We start from the raw sequence: 24,638 nt of genomic DNA, 5'->3' as shown, positions 1-24,638 counted from the left end.
TTGGAGTGCAAGGGCTTCTCATTGTGGTGACTTCTCTTGTTGCGGAGCACAGGCTCTAGATGCACAGGCTTCAGTAGTTGTGGCTTGCAGGCTCTAGAGCGCAGGCTCAGTAGTTGTGGCGCACGGGCTTAGTTGCTCTGCGGCATGTGGGATCTTCCCAGACCAGGGCTCGAATCCGTGTCCCCTGCATTGGCAGGCAGATTCTTAACCACTGCGCCACCAGGGAAGCCCCGGTAGTTTTTTTTTTTTTTTTTTTTTAACATCTTTATTGGAGTATAATTGCTTTACAATGGTGTGTTAGTTTCTGCTTTATAAGAAAGTGAATCAGTTATACATATACATATGTTCCCATATCTCTTCCCTCTTGCGTCTCCCTCCCTCCCACCCTCCCTATCCCACCCCTCTAGGTGGTTACAAAGCACCGAGCTGATCTCCCTGTGCTATGCGGCTGCTTCCCACTAGCTATCTATTTTATATTTGGTAGTGTGTATATGTCCATGCCACTCTCTCACCCTGTCACATCTTACCCCTCCCCCTCCCCATATCCTCAAGTCCATTCCCTAGTAGGTCTGTGTCTTTATTCCCGTCTTGCCACTAGGTTCTTCATGACCTTTTTTTTTTTTTTCCTTAGATTCCATATATATGTGTTAGCATACTGTATTTGTTTTTCTCTTTCTGACTTACTTCACTCTGTATGACAGACTCTAACTCCATCCACCTCACTACAAATACCTCCATTTCGTTTCTTTTTATGGCTGAGTAATATTCCATTGTATATATGTGCCACATCTACTTTATCCATTCATCCGATGATGGACACTTAGGTTGCTTCCATGTCCTGGCTATTATGAATAGAGCTGCAATGAACATTTTGGTACATGACTCTTTTTGAATTATGGTTTTCTCAGGGTATATGCCCAGTAGTGGGATTGCTGGGTCGTATGGTAGTTCTATTTTTAGTTTTTTAAGGAACTTCCATACTGTTCTCCATAGTGGCTGTATCAATTTACATTCCCACCAACAGTATAGCAGGGTTCCCTTTTCTCCACACCCTCTCCAGTATTTATAGTTTGTAGGAAGTCTCCTCCACTTTAAAAGCCTTTTCCGTGTCCCTGAGCAACCTGTCTATAACTCTATTGCAGCACTTGTTTCATTTTGTTGGGATTTTTTTTTCGGGAATGCCCAATCTCTTAGCCTTCCAGCTCCTTGGTCAGGGACTTCTTTATGTCCCTAGAGCCCATCCAGAGGTTAGGCAAAAATATATGGATGTGGCCTTGGCCCATAAATACTATTTTTTTCTTCTCTCCTTCTCTAGTTACTACTATTCTCTGACTCTTCTTTATAGTTTCCATTAACTGAGCACCTCCTATGTGCCTGGTATCTTTACACATTAATTTATTTAATCCTCATAATGACCTAATGCTCATCTTACAGATGAGATAACTGAGCTCAGTGAGGTTAAGTAACCCATCCAAGGTCACAAAGTCAGCAGGTGCCAGAACTGAGATTGGCCAGCAAAGCCCTCAGAATTTGGTTTGTTTATTTTAAGAATCTTTTTATTATTATTTTTAAATGCGATTATCAGACCTCTTAGTTGTAACTATTTCACATAGAATTTTTAGTTAGCTTTTGACTTACCTGCTGCTTTTCTTCATATATGTATGTATGTATATATAGATATATATAGATATATATATATATAATCTTTATTGAGGTATAATTTATGTACTAAGCAATTCACTTAAAGTGCACAATTCAATAGTTTTAGTATATTTACAGAATTGTGCAACCATCGCCACAGTCAACCCTAGAACATTTTCAATACCCATTTGGAGTCATTTCCCATTTCCCCCCAACACTCCCAGCCCTAATCAACCACTAGTGTACTTTGTGTCTCCTTAGATTTGCCCAGTCTGGACATTTGATGTGAATGGAATCATACATTATGTGGTCTTTTGTGACTGGCTTCTTTTACTTAGCAGAATGTTCTCAAGGTTTATCCATGGTGTAGCATTTATTGGTACTTCATTTCTTTTCATTGCTGAATAATATTCCATTAATATTAATGGAATGGAATAATAATATTCCATTGTATGGATATTGTATGGCTATACCATAAAATACCACATTGTATTTATCCATTTATCAGTTGATAAAAATTTGGATTGCTTCCACTTTGAGGCTATTATGAATAACATTACTATGAACAGTCGTGTACAAATTTTTGTATGAACACGTGTTTTCAACTCCCTTGGGTATATGTATATCTAGGAGTGGAATTGCTGGGCCATATGGTAACTCTGTGTTCAACCTTTTGAGAAATGCCAGACTGTTTTCCAAAGCAGCTGCACCACTTTATTTTTTTTTAAATTTTTGGCTGTGTTGGGTCTTTGTTGCTGCGCGCGGGCTTTCTCTAGTTGCGGCGAGTGGGAGCTACTCTTTGTTGTGGTGCGCGGGCTTCTTATTGCGGTGGCTTCTCTTGTTGCGGAACACGGGCTCTAGGCGCACGGGCTTCCATAGTTGCCGCACGCAGGCTCAGCAGTTGTGGCTCGTGGGCTCTAGAGCGCAGGCTCAGTAGTTGTGGCACATGGGCATAGTTGCTCCGAGGCATGTGGGATCTTCCCCGACCGGGGATTCAACCCGTGACCCTTGCATTGTCAGGCAGATTCTTAACTACTGCGCCACCAGGGAAGTCCCTGCACCACTTTACAATCTCAACAGCAGTGTGTGAGGGTTCCAATTTCTCCACATCCTCCTTTTTTTTTTTTTTTTAATTTACCATTTTAATCATTTAAGTGTACAGTTCAGTGGCATTAAGTACACTCACACTGTTGTGCAAGTATCACCACCATCCACCTCCAGAACATTTTCATCTTCCCAAACTGAAACTCTGTTCTCATTAAACAATAATTTCCCATTCCCCATCCTCCAAAAAGTTCAGTACTTGTTATTATCTTTTTTTAAAATAATGTGTTTATTTATTTTAAAGGTTTTTTTTTAAAAATTAATTTATTTATTTTTGGCTGTGTTGGGTCTTCGTTTCTGTGCGAGGGCTTTCTCTAGTTGTGGCAAGCAGGGGCCACTCTTCATCACGGTGTGCGGGCCTCTCACTCTCGCGGCCTCTCTTGTTGCGGAGCACAGGCTCCAGACACGCAGGCTTAGTAGTTGTGGCTCACGGGCTTAGTTGCTACACGGCATGTGGGATCTTCCCAGACCAGGGCTCGAACCCGTGTCCCCTGCATTAGCAGGCAGATTCTCAACCACTGCGCCACCAGGGAAGCCCTATCTATCTTTTTTTATTATAGCCATCCTGGTGGTTTTACTTTTCATTTCTCTGGTGACTAATGATGTTAAACATCTTTTTATGTGCTTATTGGCGATTTGCATATCTTCTTCAGTGAAATATCTGTTCAGATCCTTTGCCCATTTTTAAATTGGGTTATTTGTCTTTTTATTATTGAGTTGTAAGTGTACTTTATATATTCTAGATTCAAGTCCCTTATCAGATTTATGATTTGCACACATTCTCGCCCATTCTGTGGGTTGTCTTTTTACATTCTTGATGGTATCCTTCGAAGCACAAAAAAAGTTTTAATTTTGATGAAGTCCACTTAGATTTTTTTTTTTTTTCCATTGCTCGTGCTTTTACTGTCATACCTAAGAAGGCTTTCCCTAACCCAAAGTCATGAAGATTTACTCTTATGTTTTCTTTTCGGAGTTTTATAGTTTTAGCTCTTACATTTAAGTCTATTACCCATTTTGAGTTGGCTTTTATATATAGTATGAGGAAGGGGTCTAAGTTCATTTTGTCACATGTGGATATCCAGCATCATTTGTTAAAAGGCTATTCTTTCATTATTGAATTGTCTTGACATCTTTTTTGCATATCAACTGACTATAAATGTGAGGGTTTATTCTGGAGTCTTAAGTCCATTCCACTGATCTATATGTCTGTTTTTATGCTAGTACCACACTGTCTTGATTATTATACTCCAACTTTGTTCTTTTTTTTTTGGACACTGTTGTGCTCCTCTGGGTCCCTTGCATTTCCATATGATTTTTAGGATCAGCTTGTCAGTTTCTGCAGAGAAGCCAGCTGGGATTTTGATAAGGTTTGTGTTGTAGATCAATTTGTGGAGAAAACCCTCATTCTTAATCAAGACATCATGCCATCTATCAATCCCAATGCAAAAGGAGACAAAAGGAGCATACCAGAGGAGGGAGAGAAAGTGGTCATGCATATGGAGCCAGTAGAAATGAATCCAGATGTGGTGAGGTCCTAGGCCAAACAAGAGGCAGAATTTGGAAACACTGAATTCTTCCTTATCAGATACATCTTCCATTAATCTGATTTCAGTCCATAGACTGAAGACGCTATGGCTTCTTCCTTCCCAAGATCATTCCTTCCTTTTCCCTAAGTTCTCTTCCAAATACCCAGAGGTTATGAGAATGCCTTATATGCCTTGATTGGTGGGATTTAATCAAAACTCCCTGCTGAAAAGACCCAGGTCTCAATAATAGAAAGAAATTAATCTCATCCCCACCCCTCTTTCTGCAGTAGGAAGTGTTACAGCTCCTTCTTGGCAAGTTTTGGAGAAGTTTGCCCACCCTGGGGTCTCTGTTCTAAGGAGACCCACATTTGGAGGGTGTGCATGGCTCTCCAAGGGTGGTCTGGGGTGTGCAGGGGTAGGGAATATGGCTGCAACTCTCTTATAGTCTCCTGATCTGGTGAACTCAGTTGGACCCAAAGCATCTTGCTATAATCTGTACCTTCTATACTTCAACCAGACCATCTTTCTTGCTAAGAGCTGGTGAGGGAATGAGGATGTGAGAGGTGGGGGTATAGGCTGGAGGAGAAGTGAGCTTAATTCCCTCCTAGTGGGTGGGAAAGGATGATTGAAATTGCTCATTTAGCAAACGATTTAGCCTGCTATAGAAAATCCTATTAAATGACAATTCTTATCTTAGTCCCTGGCTCCTGGGAAGAGCAGCTTTGGGCTTTGTGAAGACCATAGTGCACAGTCTCTTCTGAATCCGGTCAAACAATCATCACCAATAAGACATTAAAAGCCAGAGGCAGGGAAACTTCACCAGGTTTCCATGCCTCTTCCCACCCCTTCACCCTAGTCCCTTACATCATCAGTCAGTTATCTGGTTAGCTGAGCCTGTTCTTTGCCCATTGTAATATAAACAGCAAGCATTTCATGGGTCCCCATTAAGCAATGTGATCAGCATCAGTTACTCTGGAAGGTCGTGATTTAAAATCCTGTCTTCAGTTGTGATTCGGCTTTGTCTGGAGCCAACGTGATAATTGCAGTGACATCCAAACTAATGGCACTCCAGATGTGGGGCCTTTGCTGCCAGCTTGGGTTTGGCCCCGGGGAAAATTCACCCTCTGCCAAGGGGCTGATCACTGTACTTTGTTCTGAAAAGGAGAGTTTTATATGTTTTACCAGGGCTCAGAGAGTGATGACTAGATCTGCCTTGCTCTGCCCTATAGCCTTAGGGTCTCTGGGCATGTAAGAGGGTGAGACTACAGGAAAGTACAGGGACATAGGAGACTATCAGCTCCTGAGGGCAGGGAGTTTAGTCTGTTTTGTTCTTTGCTGTTTCCATAGAGCCTATAGACTACCCGGCACATAGTAGTGGCTCCATAAATACTTTATGAATGAAGGACTAGAATCCCAGGATGGTCCCTTCAGCCAGCAAGTCCTTCAGTTTGCAAGTTTAGGTATAGTTCCCTGGAAGACAAGGAGAGATTTTTGTATTTAGTGGTGATCTTTCTAGCCTGAAGATTTAGTAATTGCCCCATGTGGGCTGGTAGTCTGAGATGCAAGCATTTGACGTTGACAGTCTGGTGGGTTTCATCTTTCTCTCTAAACTATCCTTACCCCCACCCCCAGACATGCTGGTTAAGGATGTTTTTTTCCAGAGCCACACAGGTGGTTCCTTTTCTTCCTCACCTTTCCTAGCTCCTCCCTTGGATAAGAAGCAACTTAAAGCTACTTGCCAAATCCATTTGTCAATTTTCAGTTATCATTTAGTCTATGTCTCACCATCATTTGACTTAGTTCATGGCACCCTTCTTTTGGAACACTTTCTTCACCTGGCTTCCTGGGCACTAACACGCTCATGGTTTTCCTCCTGCTTTCCTGGCAGATCCTTTCCCTATCTTTATGCCTTCTACAAGTTCAAGTCCCAGGGATATATCTTTTACCCATACTCATTTCTAAGTAATTTTCTCTAGCATCAAGATTTAAATACTTTCTATACTGATGGCTATATCTCTAGTTTGGATCTCTCTTTTGAACTACAGACTCAGATGTCTAATGCCTACCTGACATTTCCACTTGTATATCTAATAGCAATCTCAAGCTTGGTATGTCCAAAAAAATTTCTTGATTCTTTGACCCTTCTAGCTTGCCATTCCCTGCACAATCCTAGTGGCATCTCCCTTTACCTGGTTGCTCAAGTCAGATACCTAGGGGCCATTCCTGACTCCTCTCTTTCCCTCAGTCCCCACATTCAATCTATCAGTTAACTCTGTAAGCTATGTTTTCAAACTATGTTCTGCATATGACCACCTCAAATTAACTTTATCATTACCATCCTGGTTCAAGCCATCATCCTCTTTCACCTAGGTTAGTGTAATTACTTCCTAACTGGTCTCCCTACTTCCACCCCTACTCCTTACCTCTTCTATTTTAAACTCAAGAGTTAGAGTAATCTTTTAAGAATATTAAATTACGTCTCCCTTCTGCTCAAAGTTGTCCAGTGAAAAGATGCTCAGCCTTATTATTCATCAGGAAAAATGCAAATTAAAACCACACTGAGGTACCATTATATACCCACCAGAATGCTAAAATTCTGACAACACTAAGTGTAGGCAAGGATGTGGAACAACTGGAACTCTCATTCACTGCTGGTGGGAATGTAAACTGGGAAATGCCCTTAGGTAAACTGTCACTCTCTACTAAAGTTAAACATATACTATTGTCCAATAATTCGACTCCTAGGTATATACCCAAGATAAATGAGTGCATGTGTGGACAAAAAGACATGTACAAGAATGTTCGTATCAACCTTATTCATAATAGCCCCAAACTGGAAACAACCCAACTGTGCATCAACAGGAGAATGGCCAAATAAATTGTGGTATATTCATTCAATGGAATACTACACAGCAGTAAAAAAGAATGAACTACGAATACATGTAAACTGATGTTGAGCTTTTGACAGGAAAAATAAATTTCTGTGGTTTTAAGTCACCAAGGTATAGAAATTTGTTATGGCAGTCATAGGAAACTAATATACTTATTATGGTTTCACTCCTTATGATGGGTATAGAGTTTCAGTTTTACAAGATGAAGAGTTCTGGAGATTGATTGCTCAAAAACAATGTGAATGCACTTAACAATGCTGAAATGTACATTTAAAAATGGTTAAGGTGGTAAATTTTATGTTATGTGTATTTTACCACAATTAAAAAAACATAAGGTAAGTAAAATACAAAATAAAAATAAATAAAGAAAAAAGGCTGCACATAATCTCATCCCTGCCTACCTCTCCAAGTAGCTTTGTCATTTACGTTGTTCCAGGGTCACTGACCTTGAGCATATCAAATGTGCCCTCATGTCAAGATCTTTGCATTTGCTGATCCCACTGCCTGATAAACTCTTTTCTCTAATATTTCTGCATGGCTCTCCCCTCACTTCATTCAGGCTCTGTTTTTTGTTTTTTGGTTTTTTTCTGTTGCTCTGCACGGCTTGCAGGATCTTAGTACCCCAAGTAGGGATCGAACCTGGGCCCCCAGCAGTGGAAGTGCAGCGTCCTAACCACTGGACCACCAGGGAATTCCCCAGACTCTGTTTTAATATCACCTTAAGGAAGACTTCCTGGGCCACCACATCTAAAATATGCACCATTCTATTACTGGTTATTCTGTACCTTGTTCTATTTTTCTTCAAAGCACTTTTAAAAAATAAATTTTTAGGGCTTCCCTGGTGGCTCAGTGGTTAAGAATCCGCCTGCCAATGCAGGAGACATGGGTTCGAACCCTGGCCTGGGAAGATCCCACATGCTGCGGAGCAACTAAGCCCGTGTGCCACAACTACTGAGCCTGCGCTCTAGAGCCCGTGAGCCACAACTACTGAGCCCGCATGCCACAACTACTGAAGCCTGAGCGCCTAGAGCCCATGCTTTGCAACAAGAGAAGCCACAGTGATAAGCCCACGCACCACAACGAAGAGTAGCCCCCACTCGCCGCAACTAGAGAAAAGCCTGTGTGCAGCAACGAAGATGCAGTGCAGCCAAAAATAAATAAATTTATTTTAAAAAAATTACAAAAAATAAAATTTTAATCTTATAATAGTTTTAGATTTACAGAAAAGTTGCAAAGACAGTACAGAGTTTCTATATACTGCACACCCAGTTTCCCTTCCTGTTAACAACGTCTTACTTTAGTATGGTACATTTGTCACAACTATTGAGCCAATATTGATATATTATTATTAACGAAAGTCCATATTTTATTCAGATTTTCTTAATTTTTGCCTAATGTCCTTTTTCTTTTCCAGGATACTGCAGTCTATTTAGTCATCATGTCTCCTTAGACTCCTCTTGACTATGACACAGTTTCTCAGACTTTCCTTGTTTTTGATGAACTTGACACTTTCAAAGTATTTGTCAGGTGTTTTGTAGAATGTCCCTCAGTAGGGATTTGCCTGAGATTTCTTGTGATTAGATTAGGGTTATGGGTTTTGGGGAGGAAACTGCAAAAGTAAAGTACAATTCTCATTACATCATATCAATCAGAATGACTTATTACTGTTGATGTTATTATTGATCATCTGGCTGAGTTTAAGTTTGCTAGGTTTCTTCACTGTAAAGTTACTCCTCCTCCCTTTCCCTACTGTACTCTTTAGAATGAAGTCACTATGTACAGCCCATACTTAATAAGTGGGGAGTTGTGTTCCACCTCCTTGAAGGTGGGGTATCTACATAAATTATTGGGAATTCTGCAAGAGAGATTTGTCTATTCTCCCATGTTTATTTGTTTATTCAGTCAATTCTTTTAAATCAGTACTCATGTATACTTATTTTTTACTTGGGGTTATAATCCAGTAATACTTTATTTTGTTCCTCAGATTGTTCCAATTTTGGTTACTGGGAGCCCTTTCAAGTTGGCTCTTATGTCCCTTTGATATACTTCCATCATTGTGTTTCTATTTGAGTCCTTCCTTTCTTTCTGGTACTGCAAGATGCTCCAGGCTCATATTGTATATTTCCTGCCCCATCCCTAGAATCAGCCATTTCTCCAAGGAACTCTGGTTTCTTTTATTACAAAGAAGTTTCACTACCTGAAATTATATTATTTCTTAGCTTTCTATTTGTATCTTCCACTAAAATATGAGGTCCTTAAGCAGGACCTTTTTTGTTTCTTCACTGCTATATCTCTATTACCTGCAATAGTATCTGGCACATAGCAGGATGTCAATAAACGTTTAGTGAGTGAATGAATAAATGAGTAAGGCCAAGTAGTATACCTTTTTATACATGTATTCTTTTTTTTTTTAAACTTTTTAAAAAATAAATATATTTATTTTATTTATTTATTTTTGGCTGCATTGGGTCTTCATTGCTGCGTGCGGGCTTTCTCTAGTGTCAGTGAGCGGGGGCTACTCTTTGTTTCGGTGCGCGGGCTTCTCATTTCAGTGGCTTCTCTTGTTGCAGAGCATGGGCTCTAGGCACGCGGGCTTCAGTAGCTGTGGCACGTGGGCTCAGTAGTTGTGGCTTGCGGGTTCTAGAGCGCAGGCTCGGTAGTTGTGGCACACAGGCTTAGTTGCTCCGCAGCATGTGGGATCTTCCCGCACCAGGGCTCGAACCCATGTCCCCTGCATTGGCAGGCGGATTCTTAACCACTGAGCCACCAGGGAAGCCCTATACATGTATTCTTCATGGCGCTTTGACACATAAGAATTTGATTAAAGGATAGATGTATAAATGGATGGATATATAGATGTATGAATCAAAAAATGAATGAATGAATGACTAAAAAGTTGGATAGATTATTGGATGTATGCATGAATCAAGAAAGAGATGGAAGTTGATATTACTACTATGCACTCCAGTTTTTCATGATAGAAACTGGGTGGTGGGGGCCTCATTCTTGATTCCTTTCACACTTTCTTCTCCCACATTCAGTCAACCACTAAGTCCTGCCAATTTTACATCTCAAATACTTCTTAAATCCTTTTCCTGTTTTTTAGTCCAACCGCTATTGCCCTAGAGCAGGCTCTCTTCATCTCTTGCCTGGATGCTGCTATGGCCTCCTAAGTCATCTGCCTTCAGCCTGTTCCTGCCCCCAACACCATCCACTTTCCAGCCAGAGGGCTCATATAAAATACGACTTTGCCCGTGTCACTCCTCTGCTTAAACCTTCAGAGTAAAGTCAAAAATCCTTAGCACCTACAATGACATGAACACTGGCCATCTCTCTAGCCTCTCCTCTGCCGTTCTTTACCTTGCACTGATATGTATGCCTCTGAAATATCAAACTGCTGGTAGTTCCCACCAGGGATCATGCTGCTTCCCTGTTCTGTCCTTTGCTCATACTAGTCCCCCCTGCCTGGAATGCCCTTTCCTCACAATCCATAGCTCAAAATTCTTACCTGTTTCAATGTGGAAAGCATGTAACTTTGTAGTTGTGATTATGCTTATTAGCAGGCCCAAGACCAGAGAGCGAAATTTAAGGAAAGTTGTGCAAGTGAGAGTAAATTGATCTTTAAATTTTGTGCTCTAGGTAGCTCACTCGACTCACCCTGTTCCCTGTCCTCATCTCTTCTCCTAGATTGGGAGCTCCCTGAGGGTAAGAACTTTGTCTTTTATTCCTATAATCCCTAGCACAGTGGCAGGTGCTCAGTAAATGTGGGAAGGAGGAAGGATGAGTTAGAGGTCCACTGCCTGGGCCTTCAAATCCAGACTCTGTCTCTTACTAGTATGGGAATTTGAACAAGTTCCTCTGTGTTCCTCAGTTTCCTTATCTGTTGAAAAGAAATAATAATAATATCTCCACTATAGGATTGTTTTTCCATGTTAAGGGAAATTATCCATTTCATCAAAATTTAAAATTGATTGACCTAAAGTTCTTTACAGTATTCTGTTATGATTTTAAATTTTCTGCTATATCTGCCGGTATGTCCCCTTTAAATTGTTTTGATATTGTTTATTTATGCCTTCTCTTTTTCTTGATTGAGCTTATCAAAAGTTTTTATCGATCTTCTATAGTATCTCTATTTCCTAATTTGTTAAAATTTGGCTTTGTCTTGTGATTTCTTCTTCCTACTGTCTTTTGGATTAGTCTGTTCTTTTTTAATTTCTTGAGTTGGATGCTTTTTTCCAGCTTTTGCTTTTTTTATATAAGCATTTAAATCCACACATTTCCCTTTAAGTATCACTTTATCTGCTAATCTTCATTTTGATTTAATTTTTGTCCCATGAGTCTAGAAGCATTTCCAAATGCATGGGACCCTTGTTATCTTTTTGTTGTTAAGTTCTATTTTGATTAAAGAAAGTGGTTTATTGATTTTTAAAAGTATCTGATGAGATGTACTCTTCTGTCTAGTATGTGATCAGTTTTTTAGATGTTCCATAGGTGCTTGAAAGGATAATCTTTGGCTGCCTCATAGGGTATTGTGAAGATAAATATTAGATAATACCTGTAAAGCCCTTAAAACAATACTTAGCACTTAGATCTCGAGAAGTAGTGGCTCCCATTGTTTTTTTTTTTTTAATAAAAAGAAATAAATTTATTCATTTTTTGGCTGTGTTGGGTCTTCATTGCTGTGCACGGGCTTTCTCTAGTTGCAGCAAGTGGGGGCTACTCTTCATTGCGGTGCACGGGCTTCTCATTGTGGTGGCTTATTTTGTTGTGGAGCACAGGCTCTAGGCACACAGGCTTCAGTAGTTGTGGCGTGGGGGCTCAGTAGTTGTGGCTCGTGGGCTCAGTAGTTGTGGCTTGCAGGCTCTAGAGCGCAGGCTCAGTAGTTGTGGTGCATGGGCTTAATTGCTCCACGGCATGTGGGATCTTCCCGGACCAGGGCTTGAACCCGTGACCCCTGAATTGGCAGGCGGATTCTTAACCACTGCGCCACCAGGGAAGTCCCCCATTGTTGTTTTGTTGTTATTGTTGGTGGGTGACAGTCTTAGCTGTTGCTCTGTGTGTCACTAGGTGCCCTGGGAATTAGGGAAATTGAGCCCTCTCCTGCAAGTCAGTGCTCTACAGTTAAGTATCTGCACTGGCTATAGGGTCGATTAATTTTTGACACACACAGAAAACACCACTCAGCTCATTATAGTAGAAACAGTTCAGAGTTTGAGTCAGACTGATATGCACTGGGGTCCTGGCGTGGCCCCTCCCTAGCTGTGTGACACTTCCCCTCCCCCAAACTCCTCTTTCCTTACTTGGGTATGATCTTGGACTTGCAGGGTTGTTCGGAAGATTAGGTTAAATGCTTTCAGCATAGGGCTGGATAAAAAGTAGACCTTTGATAGTGTTGGTTTCTTTTCCTTTCCTTTTACTGAGCCTGCAAGGAGAGAGAGGAAGGGAAGTTAGAGCTGTAAGGTTACAGCTGTCTCCACTCTCCTTTCCAGGACTTCTTTCCTTAGAAAGCCTAATTTTCATCCATGCAAGGCTGCACTTCTCTGATGCTCCTCCCCAGGGAGCAGCTTGAAACCAGCCTGACTGAGGGAGAGGGAAGAATAAGGGAAGAGGATGTTGACATATGCAAATCAGCACCCAGCCTCCTGCCAAATTAGTGTGACACCTGCTTGGATAGAATTTTCCTTTTATCTCCTATCCGGAGCGGGCCAATTAATTTTTCAGGCTACCAGTTATCCCATAGATGACAGCTCCTCAGACCCTCAGTGAGAGCAGGGTCAACCTCCTTGGCTGCCACACAAACTTGGGATTTGCCTTTGCCCTTTCTAGGGTCCCCAGGTAGGCTGAATATCTCAGGGACATCTCTGTCTTGCCCTCAGCTTTTGCTTCGCTTCGCTCAACACCAACTTTGACCTTTCCTATTTTCTCTCCTTTAAGCCTCAGTCCCAGTGTGCAAAATGGGTTGGTTGGTTTTCCTACTTTTTTTTTTTTTTTTTTTTTGGTTTTCCTACTTTTGAATCCAAGGAAGAGGAGGCACGAAACACATGGAGGGCAGAGCTAAAGGGGGCAGAATAAGGGAAGCCTGGACAGGGGTGTTTCAAAAACAGTCTCAGACAGAGAATTCCCTAGCAGTCCAGTGGTTGGGACTCTGTGCTTTCACTGCTCAGGGCACGGGTTCAATCCCTGGTTGGGGAACTGAGACCGCGCGGCCAAAAAAAAAAAAAGAGACCTCAGACAGAGATAGTCACTTTGCCTCCATTCTCGCCACTGCCTTTAGTTCCTTTGCCTCCTGTCATCCTGTCATTTCATCCGTCCCATTCTAATTCCCACACATAGCTCGGACAACATTCATTTACTCTGCTCCTGCCTCGAGGCTATCAGAGAAAACCACAGAACTGTGCTCATTGGCTCCAGGGTCTGATATCCAGTTGTGGTCAGGCCTCCAATGTCCCCTGGTTATCTTTTTTGTTTTTTTTTAAATCTATCTATTTATTTATTTATTTATTGGCTGCATTGGGTCTTTGTTGCTGTGCACAGACTTTCTCTATTTGCAGTGAGCGGGGGCTACTCTTTGTTGCGGTGCGCGGGCTTCTCATTGTCGTGGCTTCTCTTGTTGTGGAGCACCGGCTCTAGGCGCTCAGGCTTCAGTAGTTGTGGCACGTGGGCTCAGTAGTTGTGGCTTGCGGGCTCTAGAGCGCAGGCTCAGTAGTTGTGGCACATGGGCTTAGTTGCTCCGCGGCGTGTGGGATCTTCCCGGGCCAGGGCACGAACCCGTGTCCCTCGAATTGGCAGGCAGATTCTTAACCACTGCACCACCAGGGAAGCCCCCTTGGTTATCTTTGTAATCATCCCCAGCCCTTGATCTCTTTCATTCTTCTGCTATGGGTATTTGGGCTTGTTTCCAGTTTCAGCTGTTATGAATAAGGTTGCTATGGATATTCTCATACACTTCTTTTTGTGGACATATATTTTTCTTTTTCCTGGGTAAATATCTAGGAGTGGAATTGTAGGTTATAGGGTAGGTGTATACGTGTATGTTTAACTTTATAAGAAAGTGCCAACAACTTTCCAAAATGGTGTACCAGTGGGGCCCTTATTAAAGAGCAAGATCCCTGGGCTCTGTGCTGGACTTACTGAATCAGAATATTCCAGGAATAAAGGAGAGACAGCTGTATTTTTAGAAAGCTCCTTCTGTAATTTTAATGCAGCTAGTTCATTAATTGGCATTTGGAAACCACTGGACAACACTAAGAATCTTTACTTTCTTGTTTTCCATTCCCTCCTCAGTAAGTGTAATTCTGGCTTCCATGTTCACCATGTATCATGCTTGTAAATAATGAAATAGTTGACTAACAGTGATTTAAGAAGTAAGAACATTTATTTATCTCATATAACAAGAAATCCAGAGGTAAGTAGCTTCAGGTTTGGGTAATTTCACCACTCAGTAATACCATCAAGGGTCGAGGCATTGGAGAGTTCCCTGGTGGTCCAGTGGTTAGGACTCGGTGCTTTCACTGCTGTGGCCCCGGGTTCAATCCCTGGTTGGGGAACTAAGATCACACACACATACACACAGACAGCAAGACACACACACACAAAGATCCGGGCTTTTCTCATTTGCCTTCTCATTTGCCAGGGTGTTTGTTCCATTCTTGAGCTTGTCCCCCCCCATAGTCCTACGACGGCTGCCACAGCTCTGAATAGCATGAGCTCATATACAACTTTCAAGGCGGGAAAGGAAGGGGTTGAAGATATCTATTGTATTGAAAAGGAAAATCTTTTCCATAAGCTTCCAGGCTTATTTCCAAGTCCCTTTGCCCAGAACTAGGTCACTTGTCTATCCTTGGGTTTAAAGGAGTGGGGGAAGGTGTACTGAGAAATTATCCAGCCTCCCCTGTAGTGGGAGGTAGTCCTTGTAAGTAGGGAAGAAGGGTGGGAAAATAGCTTTGGGGTAAATAATTAACAGTATCTCCCACAAGACCTCACTACAACTGCTCTTTTGGTCACCTTAATTGCTAGATCCAATGACTTCTCTTCAGTTTTCCTTGTACTTGACCTCTCTGTAATGTTCTCCATTGCTGGCTCCCTCTTTCTTGAAGCTCTTCTTTTGTTTTCTGCTACATCTCTCTACATCTCACTTCTCCTTGGACTCCTGTCCATTACCTTTCTCCTCTTTTTGGTTGGCATTACCCTGGGTTTTTAACCAGACCCTGTCTGGATACTTCTGAGCTTCTAAACCAAGCAATCCACCCTAACCATGTGACTAAGACCTAATGAGAGCTGTTTGTGGCCTACCCCTTGAATCTTTGTATTTGGCCATAGGCTTCCTTTCCCCCCTATAATCATGATTCTCCCTCTGCTATCTATCTGTGTCTCTTCTCTCCATTACAGAGGTATTGCTCTTGATAATGTTCTTACTAGATTTTACTTAAGGACAGAATTTTTTTTTAAAGTTATTTATAACTTCCCACAGGGTAGGTCCTGGAACTGAACGGCCCATTGTTTTCAAACACTCCTGGGATTTTCGAATAGAAGTTGAATTGCTCCACAAAATTAAGACAAGATGTATTTGGAGTCCCAGAGTTTAAAAGATCAAGAAGAGAGACACTAGAGTCAGTTGAGAGCTGGGTGATGGAAGAGTTGAGAAGGACCGTCCACTTATGGCTGCACAAGAGAATTTGGATAGACATGTCTAGACCTGACTTTTCAAGTGAAATGATGTAGGTTGTGACCCCTCTCTGTGACTGCACAAATTTTTATGTAAAACTTCTGAAGCTACCATGTAAGTGTTGTGACTTGATTTCAGACAGGCATCAGTGAGGGGGCCAAGGTTTATGAGGCTGGCAGTGTGGACAGCGCCACATCTGAGTCACACCCAGACTATTGAAGTCTCTCTCTGATCTCTTAGCCTCTGACCTGAAACTGCTTCCAGCCCACCCTCCATGGAGCTGCCAGAAAGATCTAAGACACAAACCTAGGTCATTTCCTTGTGGGATCTTACCCTAACCAGGGATTGAACCCTGTGCCCTGTGCAGTGGGAGCACAGTCTTAACCACTGGACCGCCAGGGAAGTCCGCTTAAATCTTTTTTTAAATTTATTTTTCTTTAATTATTTGGCTGCACCGGGTCTTAATTGCGGCTCGAGGGATCTTCGTTGCTGCTTGTGGGATCTTTAGTGGCGTGCGGAATTTTTAGTTGCGGCATGTGGGATCTTTTAGTTCTGGCACGTGGAATCTTTAGTTGCAGCATGCGAACTCTTAGTTGCGGAATGTGGGATCTAGTTCCCAGACCAGGGATTGAACTGGGACCCCTGCATTGTGAGCATGGAGTCTTAGCCACTGTACTACCAGGGAAGTCCCCTGCTTAAATCTTTTAATGACTCTCTAGTTAGTGTTTTTCAAACCTGGGGCTCATGGATCACTGTGGATGTATTCTCAGGGGTCTTCAGTACCCTTTAAGAAATGTATTATTTGGGACTTCCCTGGTGGTCCAGTGATTGAGAATCTGCCTTCCAATGCAGGGGACACGGGTTTGATCCCTGGTCAGGGAACTAAGATCCCACGTGCCACGGGCAACTAAGCCCGCGTGCTCTAAAGCTTGCGCGCCACAACTAGAGAGCCAGCATGCCACAACTATTGAGCCCGGTGCTGCAATGAAAGATCCCGCATGCCGCAACGAAGATCCCGCATGCCACAACTGAGACCCGATGCTGCCAAATAAATGAATAAATAAATAAATATTAAGAAAAGAAATGTATTATTTAATTTCAGGATTAATTTTTAAAAATGTAAGCGTAGTCTGTAATACCCAGATGACTACCTTATAGCCAAACACTTTGAGATTTTAGTGTTGGTTTGCACTTGTATTTATTGATTGGGTTGGTGAGAAGTGATCTTCTGAAATGCCAGCATTTAATTTTTTAAAAATTTAATTAATTAATTAATTTGCATTGGGTCTTCGTTGCTGTGTGCAGGCTTTCTCTAGTTGTGGTGAGTGGGGGCTACTCTTCATTGCAGTGCATGGGCTTCTCATTGCAGTGGCTTCTCTTGTTGTGGAGCACGGGCTCTAGGTGTGTGGGCTTCAGTAGTTGTGGCACACAGGCTCAGTAGTTGTGGCTCATGGTCTCTAGAGCGCAGGCTCAGTAGTTGTGGCGCACGGGCTTAGTTGCTCTGGGCATGTGGGATCTTCCCAGAGCAGGGCTCGAATCCATGTCCCCTGCACTGGCAGGCAGATTCTTAACCACTATGCCACCAGGGAAGTCCCCAGCATTTAATTTTTAATGCTGTAATTATTTTTATCTCATTGTTCAAAGATATATCCTCAGCACCCAGAACAGTGTCTGGCACATTGTAGGTGTTCAGTAAAGATTTGTTGAATAAATGAATGAAGGAAGCATCTCAAACTGGTTTCTGATATCCTTGGGGATTCGCTACAGTTTGAGATCTCCTTAGCATGGCATGTGAGGCTCTTCACAAGCAAGCTAGGAATACTCAACTGGTAATTTTACCAGACAGTCTGGGCAGGATGTGGAGGCGTAGTCCTTTTTAGAAAATAAAAAAGCAAAAGTATAAAGGATTTATGTACATTCTGACAGAGCAGACATGATATGAAAATTACTTGCAAATATAATGCAGATGGCATGCAACTCCTCATGCAAATGATTGTCCTGTCTTTGGAAACAACTGCTGGGGCATTCACTAATTTGTCTGTGATACTGGCAGTAAATCTTTTAAGGGCTTAGGATGCAAGTTGCTTTGGTGGGGATGTGTGTACACTGGGGAGGAGGAGGTGGTGGGAAGAAGTCTCTTAAATGTCAGTGTGGTGCTGTAAGCCTGAAGCTTAGTATGAAGCTTAATACAGTATGCAGCTTAATATGAAGTTATTCTTCCATGATATTCCAAAGACTAGCCTTTTGGATTCGGCAGAGGGTGTGGGGGCAATGAAATGCAACTCCTTATACCCTTTCAACTCTTTGGCAACCTCACATCTTCTGTCCCACCCATCTCACACTGCCCAAGCTCTGGTCTACTGGAGCAGAGAGTCAGAAATCCCTGGCCTCAGGTCCTCACCATGAGGACTGCAGAAGAGCCTGTGATAAGAGCTCTTGTAAATCATGTCTGAGGGAGGTTAAGAGCATGATGTGGTGTTCTGCATTTCCTAATCTCATGACAAGAGAAATTTAGCTGAATTTCTGCTAGACCTATTTGAAAAAGATGGTTGGTTACAAGAAGCATGGGGGCTTTCTGAGAAATATAGCTGCTTAATTTCAATGCCAATGATGCAGTATCTCACTAAGTTGGAAGCTTACTTGGAAATCTAAAGGAAAAAAATGTCAACTGTGATTTTTTTCATTATAAAACCTGTTCTTCCCTGTTCCTGATGTAAAAGGAAATTTTTGGTTACACAGACTCTTCTACAATGATTATAACAATGTTGGGCAAGTGAAATAAAAGAGCCTCTAGTAGATACACTTTGAAATAACTCAAAATCTGTTTTTTCTCTGACACTTTGCTTTGCAAGCAGACCTGGGTTCAAATTCCCACCTCCCGGATACACAAACTTGGGCAACTTACTCAACTTTTCTGAGGCTCAGTTTCCTCATCTGTAAAATAGGAATAAGAGTAGAAACCTCATTAAGTTGCTAGCAGGGTTAAATGAGATAATGCATGTACTTAGCATAGTGCCTGGGTCATAGTAAGCATTCAGTAAAAGTAGTTATTTGCAGTGGTCATCTGTGGATTTGCTGCCTAGAGTCCATTCACCCTGCATCTGCTAGCTGTTCCACATTTCCTTCTGGTGAAACATCATTCTCTCCTCAGTCCGTGTTGTTCTAGTGAAACTGACTCCACCCTCAGCACCAGGAGTAGAGCCTGTGACTTAGGTTTAAACCAATCAGACGATTCCATCCTCCAGGCCACAGTGATTGCTTAAAAAATGGGGCCATACATGGAGTTACCATATGACCCAGCAATTCTACTCCTAGGTGTATACCCAAGGGAATTTAAAACAGGTCTTCAAATAAAAACTTGTATAGGAATGTTCATAGCAGCATTATTCATAACAATGAAAAACGGAAACAACCCAAATGTCCATAATGTGATGAGTGGATAAACAAAATGTTGGTATATTCATACAAGGGTAATATTATTCAGCCATAAAAAGGAATGAAGTACTAATTCATGCTACAACATGGATGAAACTTGAAAACATTGTGCTAAGTGAAAGAAGATAGGCCATATGTTATATGATTCCATTTATATGAAATATGCAGAATAGGCAAATCTACAGGGATGGAAAGTACACTAGTGACTGCCAGGGATTGGAGGAAGGGAGAATGGGGATGATTGCTAATGGGTTTGGGGTTTCTCTTTGAGGTGCTGAAAATGTTTTGGAATTAGATAGTGGTGATAATTGTACAACATTGTGAGTACGCTAAAAACTACTGAATTTCATACTTTAAAAGGATGAATTTTTAGTAAGTGAATTATGTCAATTAAAAAAAACTAAACTTGGGACTTCCCTGGTGGTCCAGTGGTTAACACTACGCCCTTCCACTGCTGGGGGTGCAGGTTCCATCCCTGGTTGGGGAAGTTCCTCATGCCACGCGGTGCAGCCAAAAAAAACCCCCCAAAAACAAAAAACACTAAACTTAAAAAATAAGGGGGGCTTCCCTGGTGGCGCAGTGGTTGAGAATCTGCCTGCCAATGCAGGGGACACGGGTTCGAGCCCTGGTCTGGGAAGATCCCACATGCCATGGAGCAACTAGGCCCGTGCGCCACAACTACTGAGCCTGCGCGTCTGGAGCCTGTGCTCCGCAACAAGAGAGGCTGCGATAGTGAGAGGCCCGCGCACCGCGATGAAGAGTGGCCCCCACTTGCCACAACTAGAGAAAGCCCTCGCACAGAAACGAAGACCCAACACAGCCAAAAATAAATAAATAAATAAATAAATAAATAAATAAATAAATAAATAAATAAATAAATAAACCTTATTAAAAAAAAAATAAAATAAGGGTACATGACTCAAGCAGGCCAATGAGAGCCAATATGACTCAATCCAATTATTTAGAGCTATAAGGGTAGCAAATTAGTTTCCTTCTTGCAGGTCTCCAACTTGAGAGAATACAGGGTCTGAACCTGCTGACCTGTCTTGCTTTGTGTAGAGCCTGAGACTGAATTATCCCACCCAGGTGATAGTAGAGCCAAGCCATGGAGAGATATCAAGACCTGGTTATACATTGGAGTTTGTCTGTGACCTTCCTGGTTTTAGAACTGAAAGTCCTGTGTCCCATGTTGGTCACCCTAGTTGGAGCTCTAAATCTACCTCTGCTTGACACTCAGGACTCTGCCTGTAGACTCTCCACGTACGTGAGTCAATAAATTCCCTTTTTGTTTTAGCAAGTGTCATGGGTTGGGTTTTCCAGAGGCAGGAACTGAGACTGAGTTCAGGGTTCCAGATGTTCATAGGGAACAATACCTATTAAAGGAAGGAGGCAGAAGAAGATTGGGTGGAGGAAGAAGTCCTTCACCAATCCAAGAGAGAGCTCTGGAACTAGTATTGCCCTTCAGAGAGTCCCACACTGAACCAAAATGGTTCACCAAAATGGTGGGCCCACTATACTCTTCTTTGTTTCTTTTCACCTGCAAACTTATAGTCATCCTTCAAGTCTCAGTCTAAATGTTACCTTTTGGGGGAGTCCTTTCCTGGAGCCATCAGTGCTGTTAAAGTCCCATGGCATTTGGAGCATATGTAGCAATTTGATTAACTAGTAATTGTTTTTTTGTTTTATGTTGTCTTCCTCAATCTTCTAGCTTCATGAAGGAAGGGGCTGTTCTGGTTAGCTATTTCTAGGTAACAAACTACCCCAAACCTTAGTGGCCTAAAGCAGAGGTTGGCATAGTAGGACCCATGTGCCAGATCCAGCCTACCACCTGTTTTTTTGGTTGTTGCTGTTGTTTTTAAATTAATTAATTAATTAATTAATTTTTGGCTGCATTGGGTCTTCGTTGCTGCACGGGCTTTCTCTAGTTGCGGCGAGTGGGGGCTACTCTTTGTTGCGGTGCACAGGCTTCTCATTGAGGTGGCTTCTCTTGTTGCGGAGCACGGGTTCTAGGCACATGGGCTTCAGTAGTTGTGGCACATGGGCTTCAGTAGTTGCGGCTCACAGGCTCTAGAGTGCAGGCTCAGTAGTTGTGGTGCACAACTCCTGAGTTGTGGGCTGAGTTGCTCCGTGGCATGTGGGATCTTCCAGGACCAGGGCTCGAACCCGTGTCCTCTGCATTGGCAGGTGGATTCTTAACCACTGCACCACCAGGGAAGTCCCTCACCTGTTTTTTTTTTTTTTTTTTTTCACCTGTTTTTATATAACTGAAAAACTAAGAATTTTTTTTTTCACATTTTTAAGGGGTTGTAAAAGAAACCCCCTAAACAAGAACAATATGTGACAGAGATGGTACATGGCCCGCAAAGCCTAAAGTATTTACTATCTGGCCCTTTATAGAAGAGGTTTGCCAAAACAACCATTTTGTTACATCTCATGATTTTGTGCAACAGGACTTCAGGAAAGGTTTAGTTGGATGATTCTTCTGCTCTATGTGATATTGACTGGCACCGCTCATCGGCACTCAGCTAGAAATTGGTCTGGTCTAGAGGGTCCAAGAAGGCTTCACTCACATGTCTGGTACCTTGGCAAGTCAGCTGGAAGCCTGGGCTCAGCTGGGCCCCTTGCCATACTGTCCCTCCCTCAGAGTGATTGGACTTATTAAAGAGTGGCTCAGGTATCCAAAAAACCAAAATGGAAACTCTGAAAGATGGGGTTTATAATTGAGGAGTGTCACTTCTTCTGTACTCCATTGGTCAAAGCAGTCACAGGCCAACCCAGATTCAAAGGGAGGGGAAATATAACCCACCTGTCAATGACAGGAGTGCAGAAAAGTTGAGGCTTTCTTTAATTTACTTGAGGACTAAGTCAGCTCACTCACCATATATTGCCAGCTCTTAGCATACCACCTGGCTTATGAACTCAATAAATTTGTTAACTAATGGATATACTCTGGTAGATAAAATCTGACCTATTTGTAATATGAAAATATCAGATTTGCAGATAGATCAAAGCTGAGGTCTAACTGGACTCTTAGAAGCACTCCATTCCACATGTTCCATTTTGGGGCTACCATGGGTCATCTCTACCATGCCGCATCTCTCAGAGTATTTGAACTTCAGTTTCCTTTTTGGTTAATGATGGACAATGTATCCTGCATCTCACAGGATTCCTATGAGAATTAAATGGTATAATGAATGCAAGAAAGTGATATAAACTGTAAAGTTCTGTTTAACATTAGGTTGTCATTATTATCATTGTTCCCCAGGATGAGGAGTGGACAAGGCCAGAGCCCCTAGATCCCCAGCCCTGGAGAAGGACCCCTTAACCTTACCCCACTCTTCAGCTCTTACCCCTGCCAGTTCCTAAGGAACACACATTAGGAGGGTTCCCATGGCTGTGCAGTCCAGTTCTAGCCAGGGAAGATTTATTTCCCCACAGTGGCTCTAATGATGGTTCGATGGGTCTCATAATTCCATGATGATCTTGGTGCCAATGCCTCCCACCCTGGGCATCTCTGCAGAGGCTATGGGGAAATGGGAAGCCACACTAGGTAAACAAATAAGAATGATTAGTTGCATGTGACCAGCCCCTTGACACCTGAGCTGGCCTGTTGTGTGCTCCAACATATGGACTAATAAAGACACTGCTGAGAAAAACCATTCAACTTGTCACTCTAACCCAGCTCAGAAAATGCAGTATTCTTTTCCCCAGAAGAACCTCCTTGAAATCCTCTGTCCCAGAGACACTGCCATACCTTTCATTTTTTTGTGTCTCATTTTTGACTGGAAGGAGGATTTGTCTGCCTTAGTAATACCTCTTCTTCCAACCTTTCCGCAAAAGCTCCTATAGAGTCTGGGCATGATGTATAATATGTGTGTAATATGTGTACGTCTGAGAGTGGGATAATTACTTAGAATATAAGTAAGGATATAAAGCCGGATCCCCTGTGTGAGTCTATAAGTACCCACATGTGTATATGTGTGTGATTTAACTTTGCCCAGCTTCTAGCACAACATCTGTGTAGCCAACAGGCATGGAAAAGAATAGTAATAGCTAAGAACTATTCAGCACTTACTGTGCCAGGCACCGGGCTGAATGCCTTATACATATTATCCCATTTAATCTCCATAACAATTACTGAGGTGAGTACTAATATTATCTCCGTTTTACAAATAAGGAAACACACCTCTAACATTGGTTAAGGTTAAAGCAACTTGCTTAGCTAGTGAGGGGCAGTCAGGACTTAAAACGTCTGTCCAATTTCAAAGCCTGTTCTTACACTGCTCTACAACCCCAATTCTAGGCTCTCTGCTGACAACGATATTGGATTTGATGATCCAACGTCCTGTGACATGCCACGTGGCAAGCCTTATTCTCCACATGTGATCTCCCAAAGCTTTGGTGCTTGGGGACCTTTATTAGGGACAATGTCAGAGGAGAGAAGGGTTCAACCAATAGAGTATGGCAGAAATAATGCTACGTGACTTCTGAGGCTAGATCATGAAAATACCATGCACCTTAATGCTTGGTTCTCTTGGGATGCTCATTCTTGGAAACCAGCCACTAAGTTGTGAGGAGGCCAAGCAGATACTGGGAGAGGCCACTTGTCAGTGTCTTGGCTGACAGCCCCAGCTGAGGTCCCAACTGACAGCCAGCGTCAACTGCCAGCCATGTGAGTGAGAACCACGCCTTAGTTGAGCCACGCCAGTGGACAGTGCACAGAGCAGAGTCTATTCTTCCCTGCCAAGCCCTGCCCAAATTGCTAAATAAATGACTGTGGATGCTTTGTTATGCGGCTGTAGCTGTGTCTGCTCTGTGTGTGTGTTCCTGTGATTCAGTGCCTTTGCGCGTGCCCATAGGCAGTACGTTTGTGTCAAATGGCTATGTACATGAGTAGGTGTGTGGTTGAAGGTGTTTCTGGAGACAGAATCATGGTTCTTGGGGTTTAGCTTTGGCCTCAGTGGGAGCTGTTTGGTGAGAACCCTTTGAATCTTGTCTGTCTTCTGAGTCTCTTCTTTTGCGTGCTTTCCCTTTGAACCAGAGAGGCCTGTTTAGCTGAAAGCAAGTGCAGCTTAAATTTACTTACCTTTTTCTGGCCAAAACCCCCTGGAGATGCCAAAGGCTTCTACCAGGTGGGAGGCTGCCATCCAGAGGCCTCACATCCCTTTCACAGGGGCTGAAAACACTGTTTTTTAAATTTTCCTTTTCTGCTACTGAGGCCTTCAGAAATGCACCTGAGCAAAGCACAGACACGGGTCGTTGATGTCTCCTGGGATAGAGAGACCTAGAATTCCTGACTGGCACCAAGGAAGCTGCTGATGGGCTCAAGTGTGCCTGGTCCCAGGGCAGAGGTCATCTCGTCTTTGCCCTGCCTTA

At 42.5% G+C, this 24,638-nt stretch overlaps 1 protein-coding gene across 5 annotated transcripts in view; it reads left to right on the top strand.

Moving 5' to 3' along the window:
- SIL1 (SIL1 nucleotide exchange factor) overlaps positions 1-24,638 on the top strand; it is a 313,671-nt gene that overhangs the window by 21,855 nt on the left and 267,178 nt on the right. Inside the window, exon 1 of one of the 5 annotated variants that reach the window (XM_082382075.1) lies at positions 10,843-10,867. The exons of the other annotated variants lie outside the window; for them this stretch is intronic. The gene's annotated coding sequence lies outside the window, so the exon portion shown is untranslated. Of the gene's footprint in view, positions 1-10,842; positions 10,868-24,638 lie in introns of those variants that run through there. 5 annotated transcript variants of the gene reach the window in all.

This window comes from Balaenoptera borealis (assembly GCF_965194805.1).
Source record: "Balaenoptera borealis genome assembly, chromosome: 2".
Classification (NCBI taxonomy): domain Eukaryota; kingdom Metazoa; phylum Chordata; class Mammalia; order Artiodactyla; family Balaenopteridae; genus Balaenoptera; species Balaenoptera borealis.
Note: the sequence above shows the minus strand (reverse complement) of the source record. Positions and strands in the feature narration are given on the sequence as shown.